The sequence below is a fragment of the Periplaneta americana genome, chromosome 7 (assembly GCF_040183065.1).
Source record: "Periplaneta americana isolate PAMFEO1 chromosome 7, P.americana_PAMFEO1_priV1, whole genome shotgun sequence".
Taxonomy (NCBI): Eukaryota; Metazoa; Arthropoda; class Insecta; order Blattodea; family Blattidae; genus Periplaneta; species Periplaneta americana.
The window spans coordinates 109,898,599-109,911,823 of NC_091123.1; the positions used below are offsets into that span (position 1 = coordinate 109,898,599).

General features: G+C 34.3%; 1 protein-coding gene and 1 non-coding gene across 3 annotated transcripts in view; one reads left to right on the forward strand and one right to left on the reverse strand.

The window, feature by feature from the left end:
* Positions 1–3,633: 3,633 nt before the first annotated feature.
* The window catches only part of LOC138703357 (mitogen-activated protein kinase kinase kinase 10-like), a 230,202-nt gene continuing 220,610 nt past the window's right edge, over positions 3,634–13,225 (forward strand). For both annotated transcript variants that reach the window (XM_069831159.1, XM_069831160.1), the window contains exon 1: positions 3,634–3,653. The gene's annotated coding sequence lies outside the window, so the exon portion shown is untranslated. The remainder of the gene's footprint in view (positions 3,654–13,225) is intronic.
* On the reverse strand, positions 4,807–4,880 carry TRNAT-CGU (transfer RNA threonine (anticodon CGU)). Its single transcript has one exon. It is a non-coding gene; the product is annotated as a tRNA-Thr (tRNA).

Genomic DNA, 13,225 nt, shown 5'->3' on the forward strand with positions numbered 1-13,225 from the left:
CCACCCTACCCCATTATCTCCTGGCCTAGTTGCCTCATACGTGATGCCTGTTGAAATCACTTTTAAAGTTCAGACCTGTTTTCGGACAGTTGACTAAATAACAACAATCTCTCTGTATAATATGAAAGTGAGACTTGAATTTTAAGAAATACAGTTACAAGAACATTGTTAATTTGCGCATAGCGAAACCTCTCAAACTGCGTACATTGTAAACAAATACAAAAAAATAGTTTATCATACAGACTGTGTACCGGGAAATTGAAACTGAAATTATCAGCAGACATAGGTAAACTAGACGGCATTTCGGAAGGCGGTCAGCTGCTATATGCGCCGTAGCATTTCTGGTATGTGACATCACAAGCTTGTACAGTAGAACCAATCGGAATCAGTCTATGACAAGTACTTCCCGAGTTCGTTTGTTCACGTGTGAGTGTTTCAATACATTGAATAAGTAAAACTAACATTTACTGTGTGGGTGTAAGATAAATAAATGGAAGAAGAGACTGTAAAAAGACAAGTATTGCACAGGCAGGTGCGGAAAATAGTGTTTAAGACGTATATTTTTTTTTAAAAACGTTGTCGAGCAGAACGCTGCCGGCCATCTTGATGCTGCTGCAAGTTGCCAACGCGCAAGAAATGACTGCAGAAGTGGGATTGAGAACAGTGCAAAAAATATTCTTAGTGAAGAAAAGAGGGTTTGTTTGGTGTCATGCTTACAGTAATCAACGGCTAAGGTCATTATTTTTCTTTTGATAATGTAAATTCTCTCCTGCGCTATTTGTATTGCACGTGCACGTGAAGTACGATGTTGTTGGCAATGTCGTACGCTGCCTTGCTCTCTCTGTCTCTCTCGACGCAAACGCTAGCAGACTACCACCTTCCGAATTGCCGTCGACTTTAGTTGGTACCAGAATTGTTAAGTTGTGAGAGCTTGGACTATATCTCTACCGAATGGAAAGTAATAGCGCATCTCTCAATGTCAGTGAACCAGAACGATAAACATGTACAGCCGGGTGGTAACCAAACATGTGCTCCAGTCGTCCACAGACTTAAAACAAGAAAATAGTAAATGAATAATATAAAAAAAAAACAATAATTTGTAATTATAAACTTCGTAACTCCCAAACTAAAATAATTTACCCATACATATAAAAGTGACATACAAGATATACAATTATGATTAGGCCTATAGACTCATTATAACAAAATAACAATGGACATTTTCATTTTATCAAAAGAAATAGCGTATCGTTTCATGTTCAGGAAAAAAAAAAAAAAAAAACAATATTTGTACTCTGAAAATATTCGTTCTACGTCACAAGACGTTACTGGAGCAAATCTGAAATATGATAGGCCTACAGTACCTATTTCTTACTATTATCAGGTGAACAACTACTTTGTGAATCTAATAGTGTATCTCGTTTGTGGCACATAATATTAAACCCATAATTGGTTTCAAGAAAATTTTCCATTCCTATTGCAATGCCAGCTAGGAAGTTCGTACCGTAATTCCGACGTTGAACTTGGACTGTAACGCAACCGAATGCATAGCAGCACGAGACGTCAACATTTAACGAAGAATAATCCGAGAGAAAATAAACTTGTATTTTGACGTGACTTGCTTAGCAACGGTTCCGACTCTTGAGTTGATATGGTGTTTGCTAGAGTGATGGACGTACTTTCTTGCATGTATTATGTTTTTTATTTCTCTTATACATCCATACTAACGGCTTTCCAACAAACTAATTCAGATGGAACATAATAATTCATTACAAACACTTCTACATACCTATGGTATATATTTGATATATAAATATTCAACATTTTCAGTTATGAATATTTACATTTATAATAATATTCAACCGAAAGCATAAACATTTCTCGCATTTACTGGGATTCTATGAATTCCCTGTCACTTTTGTCAAATTAGGGGTAGGCCTATAGGTAAGAAAGCGATTCTTAGCATCATCGTTGCGAAAGATTTAAGGCCGGTTCACAATAAACCGGAAACGAGAATCGGAACGAAAGCAAAACGGTAAAATTGTTAAAATGTGTACATTTAAATGTGAGCATTCACAATTAACGAAAAGCTTGCGGAGCCCGGGTTCGGGAACGGAGAGTTGGCCAAGTTTCAACTTTGGCGTTCACGTTTCCAATCTATTGCCATCTAAAAGCTATTTTGTCGTCGTATATTTTGTAGCAAGAAGACCGTGACATAACCTATGCATTATTTTGTTCTGTGCTGTGCATCATGGAGCAGGTTTTATTTGATAAGATTCTAGTATTGAGTGTTGAGGAAAATCCTCACGTTTACGATAAGCGGCGCGCCTCGTATAAAGATGAGAAAATGAAGGAGAATACGTGGCTTTCAATAGCTGCATCTTCGAACACCGATCGTAAATGAATCATATTTTATTACTGTATTGGTTGTATTACACACTACATATTCATGCTTCAATTCAATAACTACTTTGTGTTCATTTTTGTTCTATTACAAATGTTTCTTCTCTAATTATTTTACGTTATGGTAGACTTAAAATAGGTTGTGATAATAAAGATACATGGGCATATTTATAGTACCGTTGAAATTTTGAAGTTGGGTAACCTGTGTTTATGTTGGCTGCCTTGTACTCATGAGAGAACACCATTGGTCAATTATACACAAATAACATCAGAATGCGTAATATCGACTTTACATATCGTTATTGACAGGCATATCGATATATATAGTCGTCTACGTTCTCGGTTTATTGTAAATCAAAAATGTTCATATTCACGCCCTCTGCTTCTCGTTTTCATTCTGGTTCTCGTTCCCGGTTTATTGTGAACCAGCCTTTACACAGCGTTTTCAAAAGAGCGGAACCTCAAGTGGTAATATTTTGAAATTCGGATGTGTTTAAAAGTTCACACATTGGACTCATTTTGACTGATGTTCAAACCTAACCTAACCTTTTTATAAGTCGCATCTGTGGCTGCAGTGCTAGCGCGCTGACCTTCTATTCAGGCGGCCCGGGTTCGATCGCCAGTTAAGTGAGTTGAATTTGTGATAGACAAAACACGTTGCAGAAGGGTTTCCTCGGGGTACTCTCGTTTCCATATTTCATTCCACAAATACTCCACTTTCCTCTCATTTCACCTATCATCTGCAATAGTAAAAATAGACTAGGATAATGTCTGGGGGTAGTACGGGTTTCTGATGCGGATCTAGGCTCTAAAAGCTTTGACTCTGGGTTGGGCTCGTCAGTAGCCGATGGAATCTTACCTGAAGGAATTAGAAATGATAGCCCGCCTGTCAGCATCGGATTCACGAATGCCAATCGGACTATACGTGAGTTAAGGTAATCATCTCTTACAGCGTACAATAGGCCTAAACGTCCTAATTGCAGGGATCCATCCCGGAATCAGCCTCGTGAAATCCATCAATCAATTAACCTCTTTGTTAACGTATTCTACCTATACTAATATTATGAGATTCTCCAAGAAAATATTGCCTGTCTCTGCCTGGAACCTGGAAATCTCGACAGTATTTTATTGATTTATTTTAATTCAGTTTCACTTCATTTACTTTTAATTTATAATGAAAATATTGTTACTAATATGTATTTTTATTATCATTTCAGGTGAGTAAGCTGATTATGCCAGACGTTGCGGTGGTGAGTGCTACTTTTTAATGCATTTATTACAGTATATTGGTTATTCATAACATAACAGCTTCATTACATCAAACATTAAATAATTATCTTGTTACCGCAAGGTTTTCGTCAAGGGAATTGAACGTCGTCGTTTCTAAATAGTTTCAGAACCCTTTCGTATAGTTAATAAGCATATTAAACGTACGTATAGTATGCGTATAGAAGCTAAGTGTTATCAAGATTTTAAACGTATAGTGTTGTAGTACATAAGTTAATTCACATTTAATCAGAACAAGAATTACACAACTTCTAATCATGCTAAACCCACTTGCCTACTCTACTTAAAAATTGTCATTCACAACCAAGTGAAATGTAGTTTTGCGGGTAGGTGAGCAATAGATCTTTAAATGCGACAAAATACAAATTCTTAAGGAAGAAAAGCCGAACTTCCCTTACATAAAATAACATAATTATCTGATTCAGAGCATACGAAATTCATTGCCACTTTTTTTTACCTATTTTAGAATTCGAATGTTTTTACATGGAAGTTGGGCACATAGCTGACCCCACGTACTGTATCCATCTAGTGTAAAGTGTAATGCGAAAATCTCGACACCTCAAGGAAGCAGACATACATACATACGTACACATACATACATACATACATACATACATACATACATACATACATACACTACCAAGGAGTGCCATCACACATGATTTAGAAACAGAGAACATTTGTCTATGGCAAAGTGAATGGGAGAGAATAACGAAAGGAACTGAAACAAAAAACTTTCCCAAGCATTCCAGACAGATCAAAAATGAAGACAAGCATTACTCCCAACTTTTCTGCACTTACTACAGGACATGGGAAAACCAGAGTCTATACCAAAGATCCAGATGAATGTCTTAATTTATTATTCCAAAATTTAAACACATTTACACTCAAAATAACTCTGATTATTTAGTAAAAAAAAGTATTCAGTAAGAATAAAAAGATTAAACCATGGATCACTAGAGGGGTTATTAAATCCATTAGAACTGGAGACAAAATTGCAACAAAATTAAAGAAAGAGCCTTTTAATGTTAACCTAAAAAACAAATATAACAAATCCAGGTAGGTCTTACCCCTTCCTGGTATTAAAAACTGATAATATTTGAGGAGAAAAATTCGCTCCGGCGCCGGGGATCGAACCCGGGTCTCTTGGTTCTACGTACCAAGGGCTCTGACCACTGAGCTACGCCGAATTCAATCCACAGCACCGGACCGAACCTTCCTCCTTCAGTGTTTCCCTTTGTGGCCGGACCCCAAATTAGGCATATACGTTGACTTTTTTTATGTCCAAGTCAACTGCCATTATACACGGGGCGCACTCAACTGAGTGACTGTTTGGCCGGGATTCCGCAGTTAAGTGCACAGTAGTCTGTACAGAAATATGCACTGCTAGCTATGAGAATATTAATTCTCAATATTACAGGTATTATTCTGTAGGACAAATTAATAAAAAACCTTTAATATTCTCATAGCTAGCAGTGCATATTGCTGTACAGATTGTTGTGCACTTAACTGCGGAATCCCGGCCAAACAGTCACTCAGTTGAGTGCGCCCCGTGTATAATGGCAGTTGACTTGGAAATAAAAAAAGTCAACGTATATGCCTAACTTGGGGTCCGGCCACAAAGGGAAATACTGAAGGAGGAAGGTTCGGTCCAGTGCTGTGGATTGAATTTTGCGTAGCTCAGTGGTCAGAGCACTTGGTACGTAGAACCAAGAGACCCGGGTTCGATCCCCGGCGCCGGAGCGAATTTTTCTCCTCAAATATTAATTGTCAATATTACAGATATTATTCTGTAGGACAAATTAATAAGAAACCTTTACTTACTTACTTACTTACAAATGGCTTTTAAGGAACCCGAAGGTTCATTGCCGCCCTCACATAAGCCCGCCAGCGGTCCCTATCCTGTGCAAGATTAATCCAGTCTCTATCATCATACCACACCTCCCTTAAATCCATTTTAATATTATCCTCCCATCTACGTCTCGGCCTCCCTAAAGGTCTTTTTCCTTCCGGTCTCCCAACTAACACTCTATATGCATTTCTGGATTCGCCCATACGTGCTACATGCCCTGCCCATCTCAAACGTCTGGATTTTAAGTTCCTAATTATGTCAGGTGAAGAATACAATGCGTGCAGTTCTGTGTTATGTAACTTTCTCCATTCTCCTGTAACTTCATCCCGCTTAGCCCCAAATATTTTCCTAAGCACCTTATTCTCAAACACCCTTAACCTATGTTCCTCTCTCAGAGTGAGAGTCCAAGTTTCACAACCATATAGAAAAACCGGTAATATAACTGTTTTATAAATTCTAACTTTCAGATTTTTGGACAGCAGACTAGATGATAAAAGCTTCTCAACCGAATAATAACACGCATTTCCCATATTTATTCTGTGTTTAATTTCCTCCCGAGTGTCATTTATATTTGTTACTGTTGCTCCAAGATATTTGAATTTTTCCACCTCTTCGAAGGATAAATCTCCAATTTTTATATTTCCATTTCGTACAATATTCTGGTCACGAGACATAATCATATAGGCCTACTTTGTCTTTTCGGGATTTACTTCCAAACCGACCGCTTTACTTGCTTCAAGTAAAATTTCCGTGTTTTCCCTAATCGTTTGTGTATTTTCTCCTAACATATTCACGTCATCCGCATAGACAAGAAGCTGATGTAACCCGTTCAATTCCAAACCCTGCCTGTTATCCTGAACTTTCCTAATGGCATATTCTAAAGCGAAGTTAAAAAGTAAAGGTGATAGTGCATCTCCCTGCTTTAGCCCACAGTAAATTGGAAAAGCATCAGATAGAAACTGACCTATACGGACTCTGCTGTATGTTTCACTGAGACACATTTTAATTAATCGAACTAGTTTCTTGGGAATACCAAATTCAATAAGAATATCATATAATACTTCTCTCTTAACCGAGTCATATGCCCTTTTGAAATCTATGAATAACTGATGTACTGTACCCTTATACTCCCATTTTTTTCTCCAATATCTGTCGAATACAAAAAATCTGATCATCTATTACGCCGAAAACCGCACTGATGATCCCCAATAATTTCATCTACGTACGGAGTTAATCTTCTCAAAAGAATAGTGGACAAAATTTTATACGACGTCAACAAAAGTGATATTCCTCGAAAGTTACCACAGTTGGTTTTGTCCCCCTTTTTAAAAATAGGTACAATTATGGACTCCTTCTATTGTTCTGGTACAATTTCCTTTTCCCAGATAGCAAGTACAAGTTTATAAATTTCGCTATATAATGCACTTCCACCCTTTTGTATTAATTCTGCTGGAATTTGGTCGATACCTGGAGACTTGTACTTTTTCAGATTTTCTATCGCAATTTCGACTTCTGAAAACGTGGGTTCGGGTATAAATGGCTCAGCAGTTTAATAAGAAACCTTTACTATTTAAAAACTGGTTCAATATTTTCTGGCACTAAGCCGAAGTATTTCAGAATAAAGGGAAATGTCAGTATATACAACACCCAAGTCTTCAAAGAATTGTACCAGTTTCCTGTGAGTTTGTGTTCGTGAGGGGTGAGGGAGGGTCAGTTTATTATCGAACGCGGACCGCCAGATGGACAATACTTGTCTAATCCATAGAGTATTTGATTGCCATTTATGGTGTCATTGCTTTTCAGATGTTACGGGTGTAGATGGTTTTGAAATCAGTCACGAAATTATCTCATTTGATATACAAAAAGTCCGTAATTTTGTTTTTTGTAATACAAAACCAGCTTCATCACATAACGTTTTATAGCTTTGCATAAAGAACGAAAGTGGTGAAAGTTACTCTGTCAGTTTGAAGAAGTAATGGAGGAAATCACATAAGGACTACATATGTATCTTTAAAAACTGTGCAGGCACTTACGTACTCAATTTGTTTTAATTCCAGATAATAAATAACAATTACTTTTTATTTTGCTTGATAAATAACGGTTTTTTTATGTTTCGATTCAGTGGTTTCGTTATTACGACTGTATTGGCTTAACGGAGTAGACTACAATTTTTATGTGATTAAGTGATTATGGCAAATTATGTGACATAGGTACTACTGTTAACCTGTTTCTGTAAAAATATAGGTTATGAAGTAGGGAATTTTGCAATATTGTATAATTGTGTATCATTATAATTTTCAAACACCATAACACTACAAATATGTACTATGTTCGAGCAAGATTCGAACCCATGATTGTTACTTCTATAGCCTTGCGTACTCCGTGACCGTCTGGTATTATAACCCTATTTAATCTTCATTTCGAAAACAAGTAGGCCAATAATGACGTCAGACCTTTACGAAAAAATAAATGATATTTATATGTTGCAGACGTCGATACCGCGCGGTATTGCGTAGTTACGGTTAACTTACATCGTATGTAAAATTAAATACCTAAAATAGGAATGGCTAATTTCAGAATAACGCGATTTAATATAAAGGGAAGGCGGCGGGGAGGGATTCCGATCATATAGTAGAATGAAAAAGAATAGCGATGCAGTAATGTTATTAATTCGGCAAAATGCAATTCCAAACTAATGTAGACCACAATTAGGGAATTAGTATCGGGACTTAGTGCAGCTATAATATATAGGAAATTCTAACGATACGCTTTCATATTATCATTAGGATATATTTTTAGGGGTTAGGTACAGCTTACAGCAGTAAAATTTTTGAAAATATTCAACATTTTCTTCCTCCAGTACTGTATCTTGTACAATAATGAAAATTGGTATGTGTAAAACACTGTCCTTCTGCTACATGAAAAAAATATTTTTACGATTTAAAAAAAAAATATATATATATATATATATATATTTTTTTTTTTTTTTTTTCAAAATTCGTAATGGTGGTAGTTCACTCTGTAGTGATGAAGCGTTTCCCTCATAACTCATAAACTTGAACTTTTCATGTTCTCTATCTTTTATTTTATTGCTGAAACTCATGTTTACAATATCATGCTCTTTCAACTACATTTATTAATGAATAATATATATTTTTTATTTTGTGTTAGAAGAAAATACTGATATTTGACCATTTTTTAAATGAATTTATTTTTTATCAGACAGTTTATCAAAAGTAGGGAAGTGATCTTGCATCATATTATATATGGCTTGCATAAATACACATAAAAATTTCATCACAGAATGTTGGATAGTTTTTGAGTTATGTGGGAAACGCTAAAATTGAAAAAAATATATATATATTTTTTTTTCATATAGCAGAAGTACAGTGTTTTACACATACTAATTTTGATTATTGTACAAGATACAGTAATGGAGGAAAAAAAAAATGTTGAATATTTCCAAAATTTTACTGCTGTAAGCTGTACGTAACCTTTTAATGGAACAATGCCATGAACTACTCGGCTTATGACGTCAGTGGGACAATACATTTTCTATACTTCGCTCGCAGTTTATGGCCGAGAAGAAGGGAAATGCTATTAGATTTGGATTTGCGGAAAATGGGCCGATAACATTGTTCCACAGAAATGGATATGACGTAACTCAGATGGTAAGGAATGCCGACATTCAGATAATAGAATTCTGTAAATCTTGGTTCGAAGAGTGAGGCTGGGCTTCGTTACAGAAAATGTGAATAATACGAACCCATTTTCAGATTTATAAAAGAGATTGAATTTGTATGGTCATTCTCTGTGCAGGCTCACAAATACGAATTGGACGTAAAATATATCGTTTTCATTTTCGTTTTCTCCCTTACTTTTTTGCATTATATATTAGACACTGTAGTTCTTCGAATGCTATTATAATTATTCCATTCTCATTATCTGGAAAATGTGACAAACCTCCTACATCTATGTTAAGTATTAAATTACATAACTCTAATTGTTGCCTTATACAGTGTAAATGCTCGATTATTAAGGAGTCCTCTGAAGTTAAATATTTAGGCATAATTTTCGACAATCATTTAAAATGGAACCAACACATTAATTACCTTTGTATAAATTACATAAAATAACATATTATTTTGTTTTATTGAGGAATTACTTGTCAATAAGTTTATTACGCACAATATACTTAACTTTATTTCAATCGGTAATTATGTATGGAATTGTAGGATGGGGTAGCTTATTTAAATCCAATTTAAATCACTTTATTTATTGCAGAAGAAAATAATTAAGTATGTCTTCATAAACCTATTGATTTTCCATCTCAAAAATTGTTTTTTAGACTTTAATGTTCTTCAAATAAGACAAATTTATTGTAGTGTATTAATAAAATGTATACATAAAAATCGAAATAATTTTGAATTGTATTCTCATAGTTATGAAACAAAAGATATGAATGCTTGAAGATTGTTTGAACCAAAATGGAACACTGCTACAGTATTTAATCATAGTAGTAATTTAGGCCCAAGAATATATAACAAATTTATATTTAAATGTCCTAATCTTGTCAATTCTAATTTTATTTTACTTTTATTTACAAAAAAAAATGTAATAGTTCTTATTAAATTAAAAAAGTTATGTATGGATTTTATAAAAATTGAAAAATTGTAAATTTAAATTTATATATTCTTACTGCGTAGTACACGTAAGACAAATGGTATTATATACTTCTTATTTCAATTCAGGAATCCGCCCCTGAACATGAGTTCTACTCTTTCAGGGGCGAGCTAAAGTTTTTCTGTTTATATTATATTTTATGTTACAATTATTAGCGAAGAAATAAATATGAAAATATTAAAAATATTGAGATTCATTGAAAATTAATGTCTGATTTTTCCAATAATAATAATAATAATAATAATAATAGTAATAATAATGATAATGATAATAGACCTAATAATATGATTATGATGATGGTGATCATCATCATTATCCTGACAATATTAGGCCGAGTGGCCTGTTACGGCCTTGTTTTCTGTCCATCTCTTCAAAGATCTGCCTGTGGATCTTTTTCTCTTCGTCGATAATTTAAAATTGCCTCTGGAAATCTGTTGTTGCTCATTCTGTTGATGTGATTTTTCCAGATTTATTGATATCGCCAAATGTATTCCATCACTGGTTCAGCCTTGAATTCCTCATTACACTTGTGGTCAAATTTAGTCCTCATCATGAATTTCATCTCACATGCTGTGACTGTTCTAATATCATGAGTCCTTAAGGTCCATGCCTCACTCTCATAAGAGAGAACCGGCCTTGCGAGAATATTATATAGGCGTAAACGCGGGTATATTTCTGAACAATTACTGGCTTGAAAATATTTTCATTATTCTCATAGTGTTAGGGTATTTTTTTATTTTCTGAGAGATATCCTCAGATTGAAAAGATAGGTTGTACCCCAAATATGTGAATTCATTCACCTTTTCCAGAATATTGTTTTCTAAACATATTTTACTTTGAATTCGGTCTTTGCCAGAAAATTACATAATTTTTGTTTTATCAACAGTAATCTCACTAGAGGATTTGATTTATCTAGAGAAAATCAAAACTCGAGTGGGATTTAATTGACTATTAGGCCTACACGATTAGAAAAAAGTATATAATATTAGAAGTAACGAAGTACTCCAATACAATAAAATATTAATTGACTTACGAAAATACAACTGTCTTCAAATGTATTATTGTACCATCTCAACATTACAAATATTACGCTAGATAGCAGTAGTGTATTATGATTAGCTGTTTTCTTGTTATCCGTTGTGCCAACTATGGAATCTTCATTGAACTCTGGGGACGGTTATTAGTCGAGAAGGCTTTGTTGATTCAATTCCATTTTTTATTAAAACAGTTGCATTCCATTTCAATTATCCGGATCCCACTAATCAACGTCACTTGACAGATGATTTTCAATAAATCTTAATATTAAACAATCTCTGATACGTGACTATCCATAATACCATATAGCAGAAGCTATAACATAACCTAAATAATTTAAACAAATGTTAGAAAAGATTCAATTAGGATAATGAAATAAACAAGGCAAGTTTTAATTAATGACGATGAAATAAAAAATAAACATGAATAATTTTAAAAGGAACAATTATTGAAAGTACAATTTTTAAATTTGAATGTTTTAGTGGTTGGTGGTTCAGTTGATGTGTGGACGTGTGCGTAAAAGAACTGGGACTCGTTGATGTACATGGTCTATTCCTCAACTTATTCAGGATTTGCGACTGGTGCTCTTCATTTATTTGTAAATAGTGTTTCAGGGAAGATGCATAGCTATGACCAGTGATCTTTGTTAATACTTGTTCTTGAATGCCAATGCGAGTCTTATTTGAAACTGCTGTGCATTGACTGGAGTGGTTTGTAATTTTCTGTTTTTTGACGTCCAGACCAGTACAGTTTGAAATGTTGACAAACAAAGAAATAAATGCTAGGGTAGTGATAAAAACAAACATATGCTAGGGAAGCGATAAAATTAAACAAATGCTAGGGACGCGATAAAATTGTGCGATACGCAGCAATGATTGGTTGAAAGACGTCCTTTCGTACCGTTTTATTGGTCAAAAGTAGTATGACGTAGTAAAAGTGTAATAGTCAGGTCAAATTTCAATGTTGTATTGACCAGAAGTTGTATGGAGACTATAAAGCGATCTTTGTAAATCATCTGAAGAAGCTAGTAGCACCAGAACATCAGCGAAAAGTTTCCTTTATTGGTATTTTGCCGTGACACTTCAGTATACATTCTTCCATAATTGCATTCATATAGAATTACAGCCAATTTTTCGTAACTCTAAAATCTTTAAGTGCACGGACATGTCAGAATCGTCGCTTTCAGTCATCTTAGCTGCAAGGACGTAACGGATGTGATTAACCTTTTCAGCAAAATAGTAGGTACTCACTTGAATATATAATAATAGTTACATTGACTAAAATGGCGGAGGATCAACAACTCTATTCTCGGAGTTACTTTGTTAACTATTGGCATACAATAAAACAATATACAGAGCCCTTGAAAAATAAATTTACTTTATATTTTCAATTCTAGAAATATCGTGCAAAAAGTAGTACCTATGCAATACACATGTTATGTTCGTAACGGAATCTCGGAAATAGAAAAGAATCGATTTCGTCTCCTCTTTTCTAACATTTCCTCGATTCTATTATAGTTCACTTACCCGCCCTTGTATCGCAATATACTATTGTAAAACATTGTTGTGAAGTATTACTTCAAAGTTGCGTTTTTGAATTTATTCTAAAATCAGATGAGTAATGGTAACTTAGTATTATAACAATAAAATTTTTATCGAGTTTGATTAGGTAATGTGAACTTCAACACGTCAGTAATAAAAATGTTGTAAACACATTCATTACGCAACTAGTTAGGTAATGATACTTCTATTACGCAACTCGTTAGGTAATTATATTGTTGTTGCGTAATGTAAAACACACATTAAATTAAATTAAATTAAATTTATTTATTGTAAACATTCGTATCTTATACGGGATTTTGAAGATAGTAAACATATAATTGCAGAATTTGCAGCATTTTGAATATCTAAATCCTCGTTTGAACATATTTTACAAATGTTTCTTTATTTTTCCTAGTACTGCTGT